General features: G+C 36.4%; 1 long non-coding RNA gene across 1 annotated transcript; it reads right to left on the reverse strand.

Annotated features, from left to right (window-relative positions):
- Nucleotides 1-4,539: 4,539 nt before the first annotated feature.
- LOC135157873 (uncharacterized) lies at nucleotides 4,540-6,969 on the reverse strand. The gene is made up of 3 exons (XR_010296791.1): nucleotides 6,784-6,969; nucleotides 6,043-6,234; nucleotides 4,540-4,738 (listed from the first exon to the last, which is right to left on the reverse strand). It is a non-coding gene; the product is annotated as an uncharacterized LOC135157873 (long non-coding RNA).
- Nucleotides 6,970-18,005: the final 11,036 nt, after the last annotated feature.

Genomic DNA, 18,005 nt, shown 5'->3' on the forward strand with positions numbered 1-18,005 from the left:
GAGCTTTCTGATGATATAAATAATGTTTGTGCCTAAAACACAAAATTTTGCACAATTTGCAAGTGAAAACAGGGGAAGAAAATTATGTTTGAGGCATCTTTTCAGGTCAAAAATTCACTTATTTATCAAGAATAAAAAGTATAGACTTTGAGCTTTCTGATGATATAAATAATGTTTGTGCCTATAACACAAAATTTTGCACAATTTGCAAGTGAAAACAGGGGAAGAAAATTCTGTTTGAGGCATCTTATCAGGTCAAAAATTCACTTATTTATCAAAATATTTCATTCAAAAGAAATAACCAATATAAAAGAGTAACATTTACTTTCTCCTATGGTACAAAAATAATCAATATTACTCAAGGAGAAAGTGGTTAAATTCTTTGAGAAAGAAAGTCTCACAATTCACGAGATTTTGCAGGGACATGAATTCAGCCATGAGAGGACTTGGATAAATCTTGCTCATTTGCTCATTAACACAGGGGCTTGCAGACTGACTGGATAAGCCAACAATAAAATGACTCAAGATAGCGATAGAAGAATATTAAAGGGGGTCACTTTACAAGGGTTCATGCAGATAATGGAACAATAAATACATTAAAAACAATATGTGCATAAACAGGACAAGAGAGGGACCTGTAAACAAAGTCAGGTTGAGCTGATGAGTTCATATAGGCAAGGGGCCCATTTCTCGACACCAACATAAGTCTAAGTACTTGACTAAATTGGAGATAGTGAGCTACATGTCCGCTATCCGTTTCACAAAGCTCTCTTTGCCAAGATTGGGGACAACAACCTGACTAAATATTCATGACACCTCCGACCCTATCATAACTTCTTTCGAAATGAAGTTGTGGCATCACGAGGGTAGACTATGAAATGCAAAAGTGCCTCAAAATTTGTAAATTATAGTCTTACGTAATCTTGCAGTTACTTGGAGAGAAAAGCGTAGGCTTTGCTCTATCAGCTACATATTATTAAGAAACGCTGGCACATCGAAACCTATCCCTCTCAGGGGCTGTCTAAGTCGACCCCTCCCCCTCTATTATCATGTATATTGCCTATTTACTGGAAATTACACCATTTTGAATCACCCATTGAGGCAAAAGTGCGTTTGTACAGCCAATTTCATTGCCTTGCAATGACTTGGAGAAGAAAGAGTAGGCTTTGCTATATCAGCTGCATATAAACAAGTGCTGGCAAAGAAAAGCCTACCCCTCCGGGATGCTGTTGAAATCACCCCATCCCTTTTGCATTATAGCATATTTATTGAAAAATTCACCATTTGGAAGCCCCCATTTAGGCAAAAAGGCGTTTCTGATATATAGTTCTGCCATTTTAACATGCCTTGAAATCATTTAGGGAGGAAAGAATAGGTTTTTCTTTATCAGCCACATATAAAGAAGTGCTGGCAAAGCCTACCCCCTCCGGGAGGCTGTTGAATCACCCCCATCCCTTTTGCATTATTGCCTATTTATTGGAAAATTCACCATTTTGGAGCCCCCATTTAGGCAGAAAGTAATTTCTGATTATGTTTCTGCCTTTTTTCACCCTTGAAAACACTTGGAGAGAAAAAGATTAGGCTTTGCTTTAACAGCTACATATAAAGACATGCTCGCAAATAATAGTCTATCCCCATCAGAGGGCTGTTGAAATCACCCCATCCTTTTTTCATTATTGCTTATTTATTGGAAAATTTACCATTTTGGAGCCCCCATTGAGGCAAAAAGGCGGTTCTGATATATAGTTCTGCCACTATAACCGCCTTGAAACTACTTGGAGAGGAAAGAGTAGGCTTTCCTCTCACAGCTACATATAAAGAAGTGGCTCTACTATATACCAGAAACACTTTTTTGCCTCAATGGGGGCTCAAAAATTGTGAATTTCCAATAAATAGGCAATAACGCAAAGGGTGAGGGGGGTGATTTCGACAGCCCCCAGAAGGGGGTAGACTTTTATTTGCCAGCACAAAATTATGTAGCTGATAGAGCAAAGCCTATTCTTTCCTCTCTAAGTGGTTTCAAGGCAATAAAAGTGGCAGAATTATATATCAGAGACGCCTTTTTGCTTCAATGGGGGCTCCAAAATGGCGACATTTCAACAAATAGCCAAATACCGAATATTAGTGGGTAACTTCTACAGCCGCCAGAAGGAGATAGGCTTCAATTTGCCAACACTTCTTTATATGTAGCTAATAGAGCAAAGCCTACTCTTTCCTCTCTAAGTGGTTTCAAGGCAATAAAGTGGCAGAATTATATATCAGAGACGCCTTTTTGCTTCAATGGGGGCTCCAAAATGGCGACATTTCAACAAATAGTCAATTACCGAAAATTGGTGGGGCAAATTCTACAGCCCCCTGAACATTCTGAAGGGGATATAGGCTTTGATTTGCCAACACTTCTTGATATGTAGCTGATAGAGCAAAGCCTACTCTTCTCTAAGTCATTGCAAGAAAAGAAAATTGGCTGTACTATAGTAGAAACGCGCTTTTGCCTCAATGGGTGATCCAAAATGGTGAAAATATCCAATACATCGGCAATATACATGATATAGGGGGGGGGGGTGACTTAGACAGCCCCTGAGAGGGCTAGGTTTCGATGTGCCAGCGCTTATTTATATGTAGCTGGTAGAACAAACTCTACTCTTTTCTCTCTAAGTGGTTTCAAATCAATAAAATGGGGTGTATAACAAAGCACAAACGCTTTTTGGCCTCAATGTTGGGTCCAAAATTGTGAATTTTCGAATAAATTGGCAATATTAAGCAAAAGCCCTCCCCACCCCCCCCCCCGAGAGGGGTAGGCTTTGATGTGCCACTTCTTTGAATGTAGCTGGTAGAACAAAGCCTACTCTTTCCTCTCCAGGTGGTTTCAAAGCAATCAAAGTGGCTGTACTGTATAGTAGAAATGCCTGTTTTTGCTTCAATGGGTGCTCAAAAAAACAGTGATTTTTCCAACAAAGGGGCAATATACAACAACATGATATAGCCAAGGGCAAGGGGGGGGGGGGGGGTGTCTTCAACACCCCTAACCCGTGAGAGGGTCAGGTCTTGATGTGCCAACATTTTTTTTTATGTAGCTGATAGAGAAAAGCCTACTCTTAACTCTCCAAGTGGTTAAAAAGCGGAGATAATTGCATTTAAATTTTATCAAACTATACATATTATACATGTACATGTTATACGTATTAGTCTATGGAAATGCATACAAAAAGCGAAATTTCTGAAATTGAAGTATTCAAGTTTGATACCTTATAAATTTGCTAAGAAGAATGATACAGAGTTGGAATTTCATCCACATGATAATAGTATATCAATAAAGTTTTCTGGAACATTTCAAGGTAATTGATTCATTTTTTTTAGAATTATATAAAATCATGTATTTGCAAAATTTACAATTTTTGGGAAAAAATGACAAAAAATGCAGTTTTCTACTAAAAATCTCAGCCAAATAACCTACTTATCACCTATAAATAGTACCGAATTGTAGGGAATTTATTTGTCTTTCATATGACACTAATTTTGTGGCAATGGAATGTGTATGTCAAAATCTATGTACGAAAATTCAAATGTTCTGAAAATTTGGCGGCCATTTTGAAAAAAGCGCCCTCACGGGTTAATTTTCAGGATACAGCCTGGTTACCTCATATATTCATATTCAGCGTAAAAAACTGGTCTAGAAGCACTGTATGAAAATTTCTCCTTTTCCGTGTGGCACCTTGCTCAATTATAACCCGGACTATACCTTGTCTTGAATGGAGTTGATGTGAGCCCGATGTACACTTTCCTGTCCCTAGATGCCACTACCTCGGCTTCATAGATGACATTGGTGGCCATGCATTTTCCAGGGATCGGACAGTATGATGAACCCTCAGGGGGAATCAGTCTGTACAACTAAGATCTAAGCAACTCCCTCCACCCTATTACTATACTATATATATATATATATATATATATATATATATATATATATATAATGATAAAGGTTAATTAGCATAATACTGACCGTTTCACGAAGATCGAGAAGCCTGCCATTGACATCAACACCAAAACGAAAATGATCGTCGCAGTTACAAGCAGGGCCGTAGTTAAGAAACCTCTGCTCTCCTCGGCTTTTCTATCTGCAGTATTTCCTATACAAAATACCAAAAGGTTTGAAAAAGGGTTTTAATCTAATTTTTTTTCCATATCATATTTGGTGCTTCATGTTATATATAACCATGTCAACTAACCACTGTTTTAACTTTTTCGGTTAGTAAAGAAAAAAAGAGAAACCTCTCAATTATGTAAATGTACTGAGATGTTTCCAAACAAGGTGTATGATGATAATGATAGATACATATTGATTAGTTTTTAGATATTAAGCAATTTAACAAGAAAAATATTCATTTGATGTAATTTGATATAAACAAGTTGCATATACAATGAAATTAACACAACACAACCTACTTTTCAGCATAGATGTCTATTCATGGTATTTTCATGGCATATTATGGTACATTATAATTTTGAAAGCCGAATGCATTGATCAAATACATACCTGGAACGGGACTAACATGGCCAAGGGATGGTCTTGGAATAGGGCAATCAATGGCCCTTCCCCGCCATTTACCATCCCGGTGACATTCCCAAATGAACCAATCAGAATCGCCGTTGCAAGTGACGTTGACCTCGTCGCCGACCTTGTAGCGAGGTCTTAAATTCTCGACAGATGAAACAGCCGGTATGATTGGTGGGTTGCATTCTATACAGAAGTACATGTAGGGAAGCCATAGTCATGATAGTGGAAGTTACAATGAAAAACGTCAATTAGGAAAGACGTTCTTGCTCACTTTATCAATCTATATAAACTGATGGTAGTTTGTTAATCCTTATTACTTCTTGAATTCGTTCTGGTGTGGGATTTCGAAAACTCGTTATCGAGTTATACGAATAGGACTAGACTTATTGATCCAACGGATAATCCAAGGGATGTGGCTAGCGGAACTTAGGCAGGGTTGGATCATCGTTGAATATATATATATATATATATATATATATACAGTGTGTATCAAACAAAAGTTTACACTTTAAAAAGCCCTGGGAATTAAACAATATACAACATATGAGTAATTTTTTCACATGTATTCTTGGGTTTTGGTCTCTTCTATCCAATGAAAGTAAAAGATTTGTCAGAATGTTACACTTGAGTGAGCACTGTCCATTTTTGTAAAGCTCGCATAATTGTGTTTGCGCAGAAATGCTCGTTTTCAAGCTGTGTCAATGGGAAAGGGTGAAATCAAACTTACCCTGCTAAACATTTCTCTTGCACTTTCAGTCAGTTGAAATAAAACGGATACATTCAAGCATTTTCTAACAATTTTGCCACCCAAATTGATATTTCAACATTAAGTATCTGAGGACATGACTGAATCTGAACAAAAGCTTATTTTAGAAATTTCTGACATTTTTTTCTCTAAGTTATTATCATTTAAAGTGGTTTACATTTGATTTTTCATTTAATACTTGTTTCTCCACACTTTTTCCAAGCTTGACAATGATTAACAAAATGAAAATCAAACCTTAGCCATTTCATGTAAATCACAGCTCAGTGTATTAAAAGCAAATATCGTCACGATAACTGCATAACTATTTCAAAGTTCTGCACAAATCATTTTTCGCTAACTTTTCAAAAGTAAGTGGTGCTCACTCAAGCGGACTTATTTTTCGACAGTTATATCGTCATTTGCTCAAATGGATCTGTACCAATGTTAAAATGTGGAAAAATCGTCAGGATATTACAAATGTATAATTTTACAGGATTTTTTCTAAGTGTAAACTTTTTTTGATACGCACTGTATATTGTTTGTTTCGTTTTGCTCATTAGAAATCATTGATATATTTTGCGAAAATGGGGTTGTAATTTAAAATCATAGTTTTTTTATTTGCTATTGACTTATTAGTTAATACATTGCTTGCCTCTCCGGATACAGTTTTATATTTGCCTAACGGTGGAGCGTTGTGACAGCATCTTGTAACAAAAACTCGCTAATGTGGGGGTTTACATACCTACATCTGGTTCCTTGCACACTATGTTTTGTCCAATCCATAACCCTTCTCGACATACCAAGAGGAAGGAACTATGATCTTCATCGCATGTCACGTTAACCCTATCGCTAGGTTTGTATGAGAGACGAAGATTCTGGTTGGTTGAATGACGGGGAATGACCGGAGCACTACAGAAGGTTTGATGAGAGGCACCTGTATGTTTTCAAAACGCCAATACGATTTAATGGAAGAAAAAAAATTAGAGAATATTCAAACAATTTAAACTTGGTGTAATACACAATGAAAACGTTGTTTAAAATTTTAAGCACGTTTTTTAAACTTGTCACTCACAGCTACTATTTAATGTCATCTAAATTGTTAAAACAAGTTAAACAAAATATTTTTTTACAAAATGGATTGAAAGTTTATCAGGGTAAGATTGGTACCATTGGTGATTTTTGAAATTTTCAAAAAAATGTAGAATGTAGTAAATTTACAAAGGAGTTTTCGGTGGCAATAAATAGGCGCGCAAAACACACTTTAAAATAAAACTAATGTTCAACGTTTCGTTTGTAATGCCAACGTCTCTGGAGTTTATAATTACGTTGTATGCCCTTTGCAGGCTAGGCTTTCTTATGCCCTGAGCGAAATCAATCATAACTATTTATCATTAACACATTTATCATAACTATGTTCATGAATTAATACATAAAATAAGCATGTATACATTTCGGGGAAAAAACTAAAGTAGGAAAGACATACCCGGATCAGGCGCAGGGCAAGCGATATTTGGTCCAGTCCATATTCCATCATTGTTACATCGAAGGGTGAACTGAGAACTACCTCCGTCACAGGATACAATCACCTCGTCATTAGCATTATAGGCCAATTGTTGTCCCTCAATACTTGAATATCTCGGGATAGCAGGAGCATTGCATTGTCTTGGAACTATTTTGGAAATGGGGGATTTAAATGGACATGAAATGAAATATAAATTAGAATAGATTTCCCTAACTTCATTTCTTTATGTCCTCATCTCTTTATCGAGGATCTGCACATGAAAGGAAATGATACAATACGCCCGAACACTTTTTTAGGGAAAAAAAGGGGCAGTAAAATTTAATATATTATGTGTTTAAAAACGTGTTGATTTTCATAACACCTATTGTTATCCAAGAGAGGTCTAGAACAAAAGACTGCGAATGTGTCAACGTACTTGCAAAAAAACCATATAAACAAATATCTATATTATTTTTATCTGAACTCAATGTCATTACCAATACAATGACTCTAAATTAACTCTAATACATGACTATTGCAGTAAAAATATTGATGAATTTATCATTAATTACCTTGTGGAGGTTCTGGACAAGATACCGCCTGCCCTTTCCATAGACCGTTCGTGTCACACTGTAGGATAAACTGAGTGGAGCTTCCATCACATGTCACAGTGATTATATCACTATAGTCATAGCTCATTTGAAAGTTCTGAATTGTTGCATATCTTGGGACGTATGGTGCGTTGCATTTTACGGGAGCTGTGAATAAAAAAAATAATTAATGGGATGATAGGATAGCAGTTCTCAGAGATATTCTTAGCTTTAGCGTAATAATTCAATCTAATACTGAGAAAATATATATTTACTTTAGTCAAGCTTATAAGAACAAATACCAAATGGCAAAAGAAAGACCAATGAAAATACGATGCGATTAAACATGATCCCATGTTTATTACACATATCCTTCACGGACATGTTTTAGTGATTGGCTCAATCACAAAGAAGCTACAGGAAATCAACATCAAAATTGAATATGACTGGAACAATCATACAGCCACACACAAACCATTCTGGTGAAGTCCCGGCAAACGGGGATAATCTGAACAAGGTATGTGTCTGCGTGTACCCCACTCAGCCACACATAGACATACACTGTGCTCAGATTATTCCCAGCTTACTGGGACATCCCCCGGGATCTGTGTGTGGCAGTGTGATTTTTCCAGTCATTCAAAATTTCGATTTTAACTTCCTGTAACCCTTTTGTGATTAAGCCAATCACTAAAACATGCATTGAACGATATATCTAGTAAACTGGAAAGTTTGTTTCATCCCATCTCAATTTCAACATCTTTGCCATTATTATACACTTTGGATTCGGAACCAATTAATGTGATGGGCTACATAAAAAAAAACATAAAAGAACATAAAAATACAATTACTATCAAAGACATATTGAACTACTGGTATGTATTAAATCAAGAAAACCATGTACGTTGTCGATACCCTGCTGGAAAAACACAATGTGAACATATTATTTACACTATGAAAAGGCTCAAATTCAAGAGTGTAAAGATATGTTTACACTGTGGACATCTCGGCAGTGTGACTGTTCACAGCATGTTCGAAATCATGATCAACTATGTCAACATGTGATTCATGCTTTTAGAATGCTCAAATTTAATATTGTGAAGGTGATTTCACATGGCAATCCACACTGTGGGTTACTGTCTTCTTTCCAGAGGGTCAGTAGGTAGATCGCACCAAGATTTGTTCTACAATTGGATTACTTTCTTACGTCTGTAAGGTTCTGGACAAGACACCACTGGGCCACTCCATAGGCCATGCATGTGACACATGAGGGTGAACTGTGTAGTACTGTTGTCACACGTTACGGTTATTATTTCATTGAAGTCGTAGCTCATCCTGAGGTCTTGTATTGTGGCATACCTTGGGACGTAAGGGGCGCTGCATTGCACTAGGGCTGTGGAAATAAAATAATTAAAATGTTTGCTACACATTTTGACATCAGGACACAGTTCAACGTTTAAAGGTCAAGTCCACTCCAACAAAATGTTGATTAGAATCAATAGAGAAAAATCAGACAAGCACAATGTTGAAAATTTCATCAATATCGGATGTAAAATAAGAAAGTTCTGACATTTCAAAGTTTCGCTTATTTTTAACAAAATAGTTATATGAACGAGCCAGTTACATCCAAATTAGAGAGTCGATGATGTCACTCACTTACTATTTCTTTTGTGTTTTATTGTTTGAATTATACAATATTTCAATTTTTACGAATTTGACGATTAGGACCTCCTTGCCTGAACCACAAAATGTTAAAATAATGGAATTCCACGTATTCAGGGAAGAATGAAACTTCATTTCACATGACAATGACGAGAAAATCAAAATATTTCATAATTCATATAATAAAATACAAAAGAAATAGTGAGTGAGTGATGTCATCTGTTCCCTCATTTGCATACCGACCGGGATGTGCATATAACTCTTTTGTGAAATGAAGCGAAACTTTAAAATGTCATAACTTTCTTATTTTACATCCGATTTTGATGAAATTTTCAGTGTTATGCTTGTTGAATTTTTCTCTTTTATTCGAATCAAGTTTTTGTTGGGGTGGACTTGTCCTTTAAGAAAAAGTGAGTCTAAATAAGAATAAAAGAAAGTTCCAATGTCGAAAAAAAAAAAATCCCCAGAATAACAAAAATTAAACATTAATATTATACATGCTACCGACTTGAATGAATTATAAAAACAATGTATACGTTATAACACCACATTTATAGAGATGCGTTGAACTTCTGTTATATACTAATATTGTAATGTTATGAAGATTCCAAATGCTAAATTCTTGATAAGACGACGGAAATGGAATCATCTTTGTCGACGATCACAGGAATTTTGATTCTACACTTTTAGCAACTTCACTAATATAAAGAACTGATTTAAATTCTTACGTCTGTAAGGTTCGGGACAAGATACCACTGGTCCACTCCAAAGGCCATGCTTGTGACACATGAGGGTGAACTGTGTAGTACTGTTGTCACACGTTACGGTTATTCTTTCATTGAAGTCGTAGCTCATCCTGAGGTCTTGTATTGTGGCATACCTTGGGACGTAAGGGGCGCTGCACTGCACTGGGGCTGTGGAAACAAAATAATTAAAATCGAAATAAATGCTATTTATGTTTGGTACACATTTAAACATCGGGACAAAGTTCAACGTTTAAAAAAAAGTGATGTTGAATAAGAAAAAAATAACGTTACAATGTTGAAAAAAAAAAAAATCCCCAGAATAACAAAAATCTAACATTGATATACATGCTACCGACTTGAATGAAATATAAAAACAATGTACACGTTTCTAAATAGCACGACAATTATAGAGATGCGTTGAACTTATTTTAAATACCAATATTATAAAGTTATGAATATTCCAAAGGCTAAATTCTTAATCAGAAGAAGATCATTGAATCATCTTTGTCGACAATCACAGGGATTTCGATACCCACTCTTAACAAGTTCACACAAAAAAAATTAAATTCTTACGTCTGTAGGGTTCCGGACAAGACACTACTGGGCCACTCCATATGCCATGCGTGTGACATCTGAGGGTGAACTGTGTAGTACTGTTGTCACATACTACGGTTATTCGTTCATTGAATTCATAGCTCGTTTTGAGGCCCCGGATTGTGGCATACCTGGGGACGTACGGGGCGCTGCAATTCTCTGGAGCTGTGAAGAAAAGAAATAAAACATACCAAAACAATAGGGATTAATAATAATATTCAGCATTTATATAGCGCTTTAATAACACGTCGGAACGACAACTCTAAGCGCTTTAAAGATATTTTTATCACACCGGTCGTCGGATCCTTGCATGCTCACTCTGAGATAACAAATAACAATAATAATAATGATAATAATAGGCCTTTATATAGCGCCATCTATCTATAAATATTATATTCTGAGGCGCACGAGAACATGAGAAAGTTTGGATGAGTTTCAAAGTGCCAATAACTAATACTGTTAAAGTAAGGTGCATTCATGGATCTGCTTTACCTCAACGCACATATAAAACATCAACAATGACGAAAACAAAATGTCGACTGAATTGGATGAAATGGTATCACTACCTTCAATTGGTGCAGGACAAGAAAGAACGCTTCCCGTCCAGAATCCATCAGAGTTACACCGAAGGTTATAGCTGTCCGTACTGTTGTCACATGTGATCCCAACACTGTCGCCAACATTGTAGTCCAAACGAAGGTTATCAATTGACCCATACTTCGGGATGTACGGACTGTTACATCGTATCGGTTCTGTAATGTGACAAACACATTGCAAGTATTAATGATGTCTCATACAACGGGGGCCTGACATAACGCACCACCCTATATGTGGACTGGTAACTCGCAGAAATGATTTCTGTAATAATTTCAAAAGGAAATCCCTTCACATTAGTTATTTTAACGTACAAATTACATTAGATCATTGACAGGCAAGGTGCAAAATCACAATATCACTATAAAAATGAATGAAGAAAATCCATGTGAATCATGTACACAGCCTATTTATGTCATTTGGAATGGATTCTACACAAAATAAAGTGGCTTTTGGGAGAAAGAAAAGTTTATATATTTTAACAACTTCTATAAATTAATGTTATAATTCCATATACTGATAATGAAATCTGGAACAAAAAGTGACAGTTGTATCATTGCATGGGCCATGGCAGGGATAATGATTATGTAATCTTAACAACTCAACAAATACCAAGAATTTGTGTAAGTACTTACGTCTGTAAGGTTCTGGACAAGACACGACTGTGTCACTCCATAGGCCATGCGTGTGGCATTGGAGGGTGAACTGTGTAGTACTGTTGTCACATGTTACGGTTATTCGTTCATTGAAGTCGTAGCTCACAAATCACAAGTCACAAATGGAAATTAATATAAATTTAATCCTACAATATCCGTAAAGTGAAGGATTTCCAAAATACAAAGACGCAGTGAACAGCTTGTACTTTGAAAAATGCTCAGGGGCCTTTCCGATTTTGTCTTAATATACATTGTTTTGATAAGTATATTCCTAATTCCAATTCTTCACAAACCAGACTTACTTTCTACAGGTGCCGGGCAAGCTTGTACCTGTCCCTCCCAGAGTCCACCAGTGCGACATCGGAGTGCGAATCGAACCGAGCTATTATCACATCTTACATTTACCCTGGCGCCCAAGTCGTAAGATATTAGAAGATTTCGAGCGGATATCTTGGAATATCTTGGAATGCTAGGAGCGTTACACCTTGTAGGGGCTGAAAACATGAATTTCAGAAAGTATGATGAGTTCAGGCAAATGGATTTAATGTTATTAAGCACAAGGCAGTTGAACTTTTACGAGGAATAAGATTTTATACGAATTTAAGAGATAATAATTCCGAAAATATAAAATAGAATAAACCTGACATCGATATAAATAACAACCTACAATAATAAAATGGAGAGAAAGAGAGAAAACAGATATGTCAAACAGGAACACATCTACGGATATGTGATAAAGAACTTCTGTTCAATCAAATTATACTGATGCTTTAAATTGTTTAATAATTTGGACGAAACAACAAGTATACTCTGCTCGTGTGGAAAAAACCATACCTAATTTTGAGAAAATTAAACAATATATAAGAAAATGTTACAAAATTGAGAGGCAAATCAGTATTATGGAAAACAAAACACATAAATTTGATAAAAAATGGGTAAATTTCGAAAGAATTCTTGTCATTTTGTAATAAGATTTCCGGACCTTTATATGTATTTCTGTTTAATGTAAACATATTTTCATGATGAATGTGCAGTGTGTTTCGGGTGGGAGGTGATCAATTATTGTTGGAGTGGCCTTGTTCGGTGCTCATTTGTTCTTTGCTGCTGCAAGTGTCGGCGGCGGAACGGATGGGTGTAGGACATGGCCACTCTAGTATCGGTTGCCTTGTGCTTGAAACGCCCTGTAGGCCTATACTTTGTACAAAATTATGCTATGTGTGTATGATATGTTATTTCATTTATATCATTGTTAAAATATTAATGCAAATATATGCCCTATCGTAGGGAAATAAAAAAAAGCTTAAAAAAAAAAAATTATACTGATCACCGATCAAAAATCGAGCATTGGATCACCTTTGTCGGCATTTGCAGGGACTTAAATTCGACAATTCAGAAGAAGATAATTGATTCGTCTTTGTCGACAATCGCAGTGATTTTGATACACACTCTTAACAACTTCACAAATATAAACAATAATTAAATTCTTACGTCTGTAGGGTTCCAAACAAGACACCACCGGGCCACTCCATAGGCCATGCATGCTACACATGAGGGTGAACTGTGTAGTACTGTTGTCACATACTACGGTTATTCGTTCATTGAAGTCGTAGCTCGTTTTGAGGCCCTGGATTGTGGCATACCTTGGGACGTAAGGAGTGTTGCACTGTTCGGGGGCTGTACAAAGTAATATTTGAATGTTTAAGAAAATAATATGTAAATTAAAATGTAAAGGGGTGGAAGTTACAATGTTACAAATGAAAGGGAATATTACAATAATAGAAACACTTTCTACGCTGATAAAAAAAAAACACACACACAAAAAACCACGATGTTTTCGAATACTAATACAATTTCAGAGATATATTGATTAACTTCTTTATTCATGTTAGTAAACATTATTAATTAAGATACATTCCATATGCTGATTTGGGGGGATTAGAAAGCGAATATTGAACTGTTTTTGTCGACAATGCAGGGAATTCGATTCGATAATCTTAATAAGTGATCAAATAGTACAGTTGGTCTATATTCTTACGTCTGTAAGGTTCTGGACAGGACACCACCGGGCCACTCCAAAGGCCATGCGTATGACACATTAGGGTAAACTGTGTAGTGCTGTTGTCACACGTCACGGTTATTCTTTCATTGAAGTCATAGCTCATTCTGAGGTCCTGGATTGTAGCGTACCTTGGGACGTATGGGGCGCTGCACTTTTCTGGTGCTGTTAAGAAACCAAATCGAAAATGTAAGTGCAGTATCAATGGATTATCACTTTATATTGACATGAAGTAAGTTCATGGATCCGTTGTCCTAGTTTTACCAAACGCAACATATAAACCATAACAATAAAGGCACAATAGCGAGTGAAATGGTATGGAATGGAATCGTATTATTACCTTCAACTGGTGCCGGACAAGAAAGAACGCTTCCCGCCCAGAATCCATCAGAGTTACACCGAAGGCTATAGCTGTCTGTACTGTTGTCACATGTGATCCTAACACTGGTGCCAATATTATAGTCCAGACGAAGGTTATCAATAGACCCATATCTCGGGATGTACGGACTGTTACATCGTACTGGCTCTGTGATGTTAAATACACATTGTAAGTAGATATGGAATTGATAAGGGTGACATGACAATAACTGGGGGACATTTATTTCACCGGCAACTCGAGCCAATAGTTCCTAAGAGAATTTCAAAAGGAAATACATTATAAAATATATATTGTAAAATTCACATTAAATCATTGATAGACAAGATGCGAATCCTAGGAAATATTGCCAGGTATTTACTGTAGTTTAACGAATGTACCTCCGTCACTTCATATTGTTATTTTACTTTGCTTTTTACTAATGTCTTGCAAATTTTTACTGATTGACCTTTCCATCAATCTTGGTTTAGGTGTTAGACGGAAGGATATGTAATTTATCACCTGCAATTGGCGGAGGACATTGTCGCATTTGGCCAATCCATAATCCTGTGGTATTACATTGAAGTGTAAAGGGTTGAACACTGCTATTGTCACATTGTACATTCACACTTTCCCCATGGTTATAGCTCAACTGAAGGGATTGAATCGCGGAGTACCTTGGAATTATTGGCGCGCTACATTTAGCTGGAAGACCTAAAGGGAAATACAAAAAGACATTATATATTAATGGGGTGCATCACACAAGAAAAACATGACTGCTGCCATTTCCTTGCAACACACTAAAGTTTTTAGTCAAATATAATCATCATGTTTTAGTCGAATCGCAAATATTTTTAAAATCATTTATGCTAATTGAAAGAATCTTATTCACCGACTTCATTAAATTCCGAAAAAATAGACAATTTCTTTACTACGATAGCTTTAGAAAGTACTTCGATTTCATCATACCGACTGGATATAATGGTGCAGGACATGAAATTACAGGGCCACTCCAGAGTCCCTTGTTGTGGCACTGAAGGGTAAAGGTATCCGAGCTTGTATTGCAAGTCACAGTTATCCTGTCACCAAAGTTATAGTTCAATCGGCGGTCTGTGAGGTGTGCATGGACTGGAATGTATGGGGTGCTGCAATTGATTGCTCCTGTAAAGATAATGAGAAAATGATGAAAAGGAATTGTGTTCAATTTCACAATTTCTAACCATTGGTTTCCTAGATGTCTCACTTGGTTGGAAGCATCTGACAAGATAACATACTTGGCATACTGCTGAATCCAAGGTTGATGAACAAGCCGTTTGATAGTTTTCAAGCTCGTACGATAATCTCATCACTTTGGACATACGGGCCGTGATGGTAAACTGAGTTATCATTCAGAGCCATCGAAACATTGTCATTTTTAGATATTTAGATGATTTTGCATTGTTGACTAGCAAACGTTCGACTCAGATCCCCCCCCCCCCAAAAAAAAAAAAATAAATAAATAAAATCTGCAAAAAGTGTTTTGTATTCTCACAGCAATACTGATAATCAATCCGCATTTATATAGCGCTTAACACATCGGAACGACGTCTCTAAGCGCTTTACAGATATATTACAATGATGACGACACATCTAGGGGATTGCCTGTAGATGACATTTTCATATAAAATATGGATATGATCATGCCCATCCCATTAGCCATTTCAAATGTACCACAGACTTAAGACAAAACACAGCAGATATGTTTTGAAATCAACGCAATGACACAGCAGCAACCTTGATGTCATTACTCTGATGTAGGATACTGATGATGCCTACTTTTCACAGATGCTTTATCGCGAATGACTTATTTTTCTGGGACTAGCATTTTTTCAATGCCTCTTTGTTATAAAATTAGAAGCTCACCTGGTTTGTGGTATCCGACCAATGCTTGGAGTTTGTTTGAATATGGGTAAAACGTGTATTATTGTTGTTCCAACACTGTTAAGCGCAATCAATACTAAGGACATTGGTATGTGAAGGCAATGACACTTGTCATATAACATGTATAAGTTAATATATAACAAGCTGATGACAGATTTTCGGAAGATAATGGTCTTTCTCAATGCACTTGCACGGGAAATGTTGTCCATGCCATGCCCAATCAAAACAAAGCTTGGAAAAAACGAACACACACAGAAACACACAGCCACACATCACACCCATACCTGCACTCCATCATTTAATTAACAGTTAAAACATGTACATGATGACCACAAATCATCGGGGAACACCTAATGTATATCAGACAATCAGCATTTTGCACGATATTGATATGTATGTCAACTTACATTTAAAAGTCAACACATTTATTCCCATCAGTTTATAGGAATAACATATTTCAACAAATTGATAAATCCTTATCCCCATCATTGATTGATCTCAAAGCAAGCTATAACCAGTTAATGCCATGTCTTGAGATAATGTAAACAGTCACGTAAATGAAATCATCAGTTATTTACATATTCATTACACCCGGCGATAAGCAAAATCACCATGGTTGCAAATGCACGTTAATATTAATTGGCAAACTATCGTCGCGACCCTAACTACCGTTGCCGACACTAACGAGTCGACGCGTCGGCTCGCTAGGGTCGGCAACGTGTCCTGAAAACTGAAAGGCCAAGATAACTTCTGATATTCGCAACGCCTGAAATCGGATCAGATTCACCAACAAGTCACACAATTATCATCACTTGAAAAGAGTAAATCCATGATCTAGATCAGTTAGCTTCGGTAATTACATTATTTATAATCATAATACCACTCCTTATCATTCTAGAGGGGTTACCTTTTTACCTTTGCACAGTTTTCAACTTTGTTAAACCAAAAAAATTTGGGACTGCAGTTCCAACGGGCAACAAATGTATTCAAGCAGATGTTAATCTCTCAAGAAGCACTACAGAAAGTACGGCACTAATTTTGCTTTTGATGTCATTAATTCGAAGCCACCAGTTTCATGTGAAAATCCGGTGAGTGATTTTAGGAAATAATCATTTGTGTTAATGTTTCATAATTGAATTGAAATATTCATGGATAAAAAAATGAAATTTGAGCAAATAGTACAACATCAATACCCAAGCAATAGTTGCGCCAAAAAATTGCCAGATTCTATCAAATAACCTTTGATTAGTGAAACAGTAATAGTTTTACCTTTTCTAAAATCAGGATTTGACACTTTTCCAATCGTTCCCCCCAAAAGAAAATTAAAAATGCGTTCATTAGAATAGTGTTCTTCATTATTGTATATGTCAAATCAGTAGCAGCTCACGACCAGTCTAGTAAATTTGAGTAATATTTTAAGAAACGTTGCATCATTTATTTTCGCATGCCCCCGAAAGAGTGAAAAAATTAAAAATACAAAAAAATCAATAAATGAATGAATACATAAACTAAATTAAAGCATAGGTACTGCTCATAACCAGAACAAGATGCAGCGAGAAAGAATTATCATCACAAATGCATACTTCCCCTTGTAAATGACTTATAGGTACGGGGTCATACGGGAATCTCCCCATTCACAAGGATGGCCGGGCAAGGTGCATGCCTGGCAATTTTCTGCATGTGGCATCGAATGTGTTTCAAAGGGAATACGTTTGCTCAGCTGTTACTTCATCTCATTTTAAATATCCGGGATTAAAATAATATTTAAATTGTATAAGGCTATGTTTTTTTTCAAACGTCTCACCTTGTTTGTGGCATCTGGAAATTCTGGAATTTATTTGGCAATTGAGTAAAGACACAGCCTTTTGTGGTGAAATGAATAATATGCATTTCTTGTGTCAATTTACATCTGGGCAATATGGCAGATATGTGCAACGGTAATTACCAATTGTGTTCCCTTTAGACCTAAAGACACAAGCTCACCGGGATGTATACAGAGTGAACAAATACAAATTCATGAGTCCCAACGGCCAA

This window comes from Lytechinus pictus, unplaced genomic scaffold (assembly GCF_037042905.1).
Source record: "Lytechinus pictus isolate F3 Inbred unplaced genomic scaffold, Lp3.0 scaffold_20, whole genome shotgun sequence".
Classification (NCBI taxonomy): domain Eukaryota; kingdom Metazoa; phylum Echinodermata; class Echinoidea; order Temnopleuroida; family Toxopneustidae; genus Lytechinus; species Lytechinus pictus.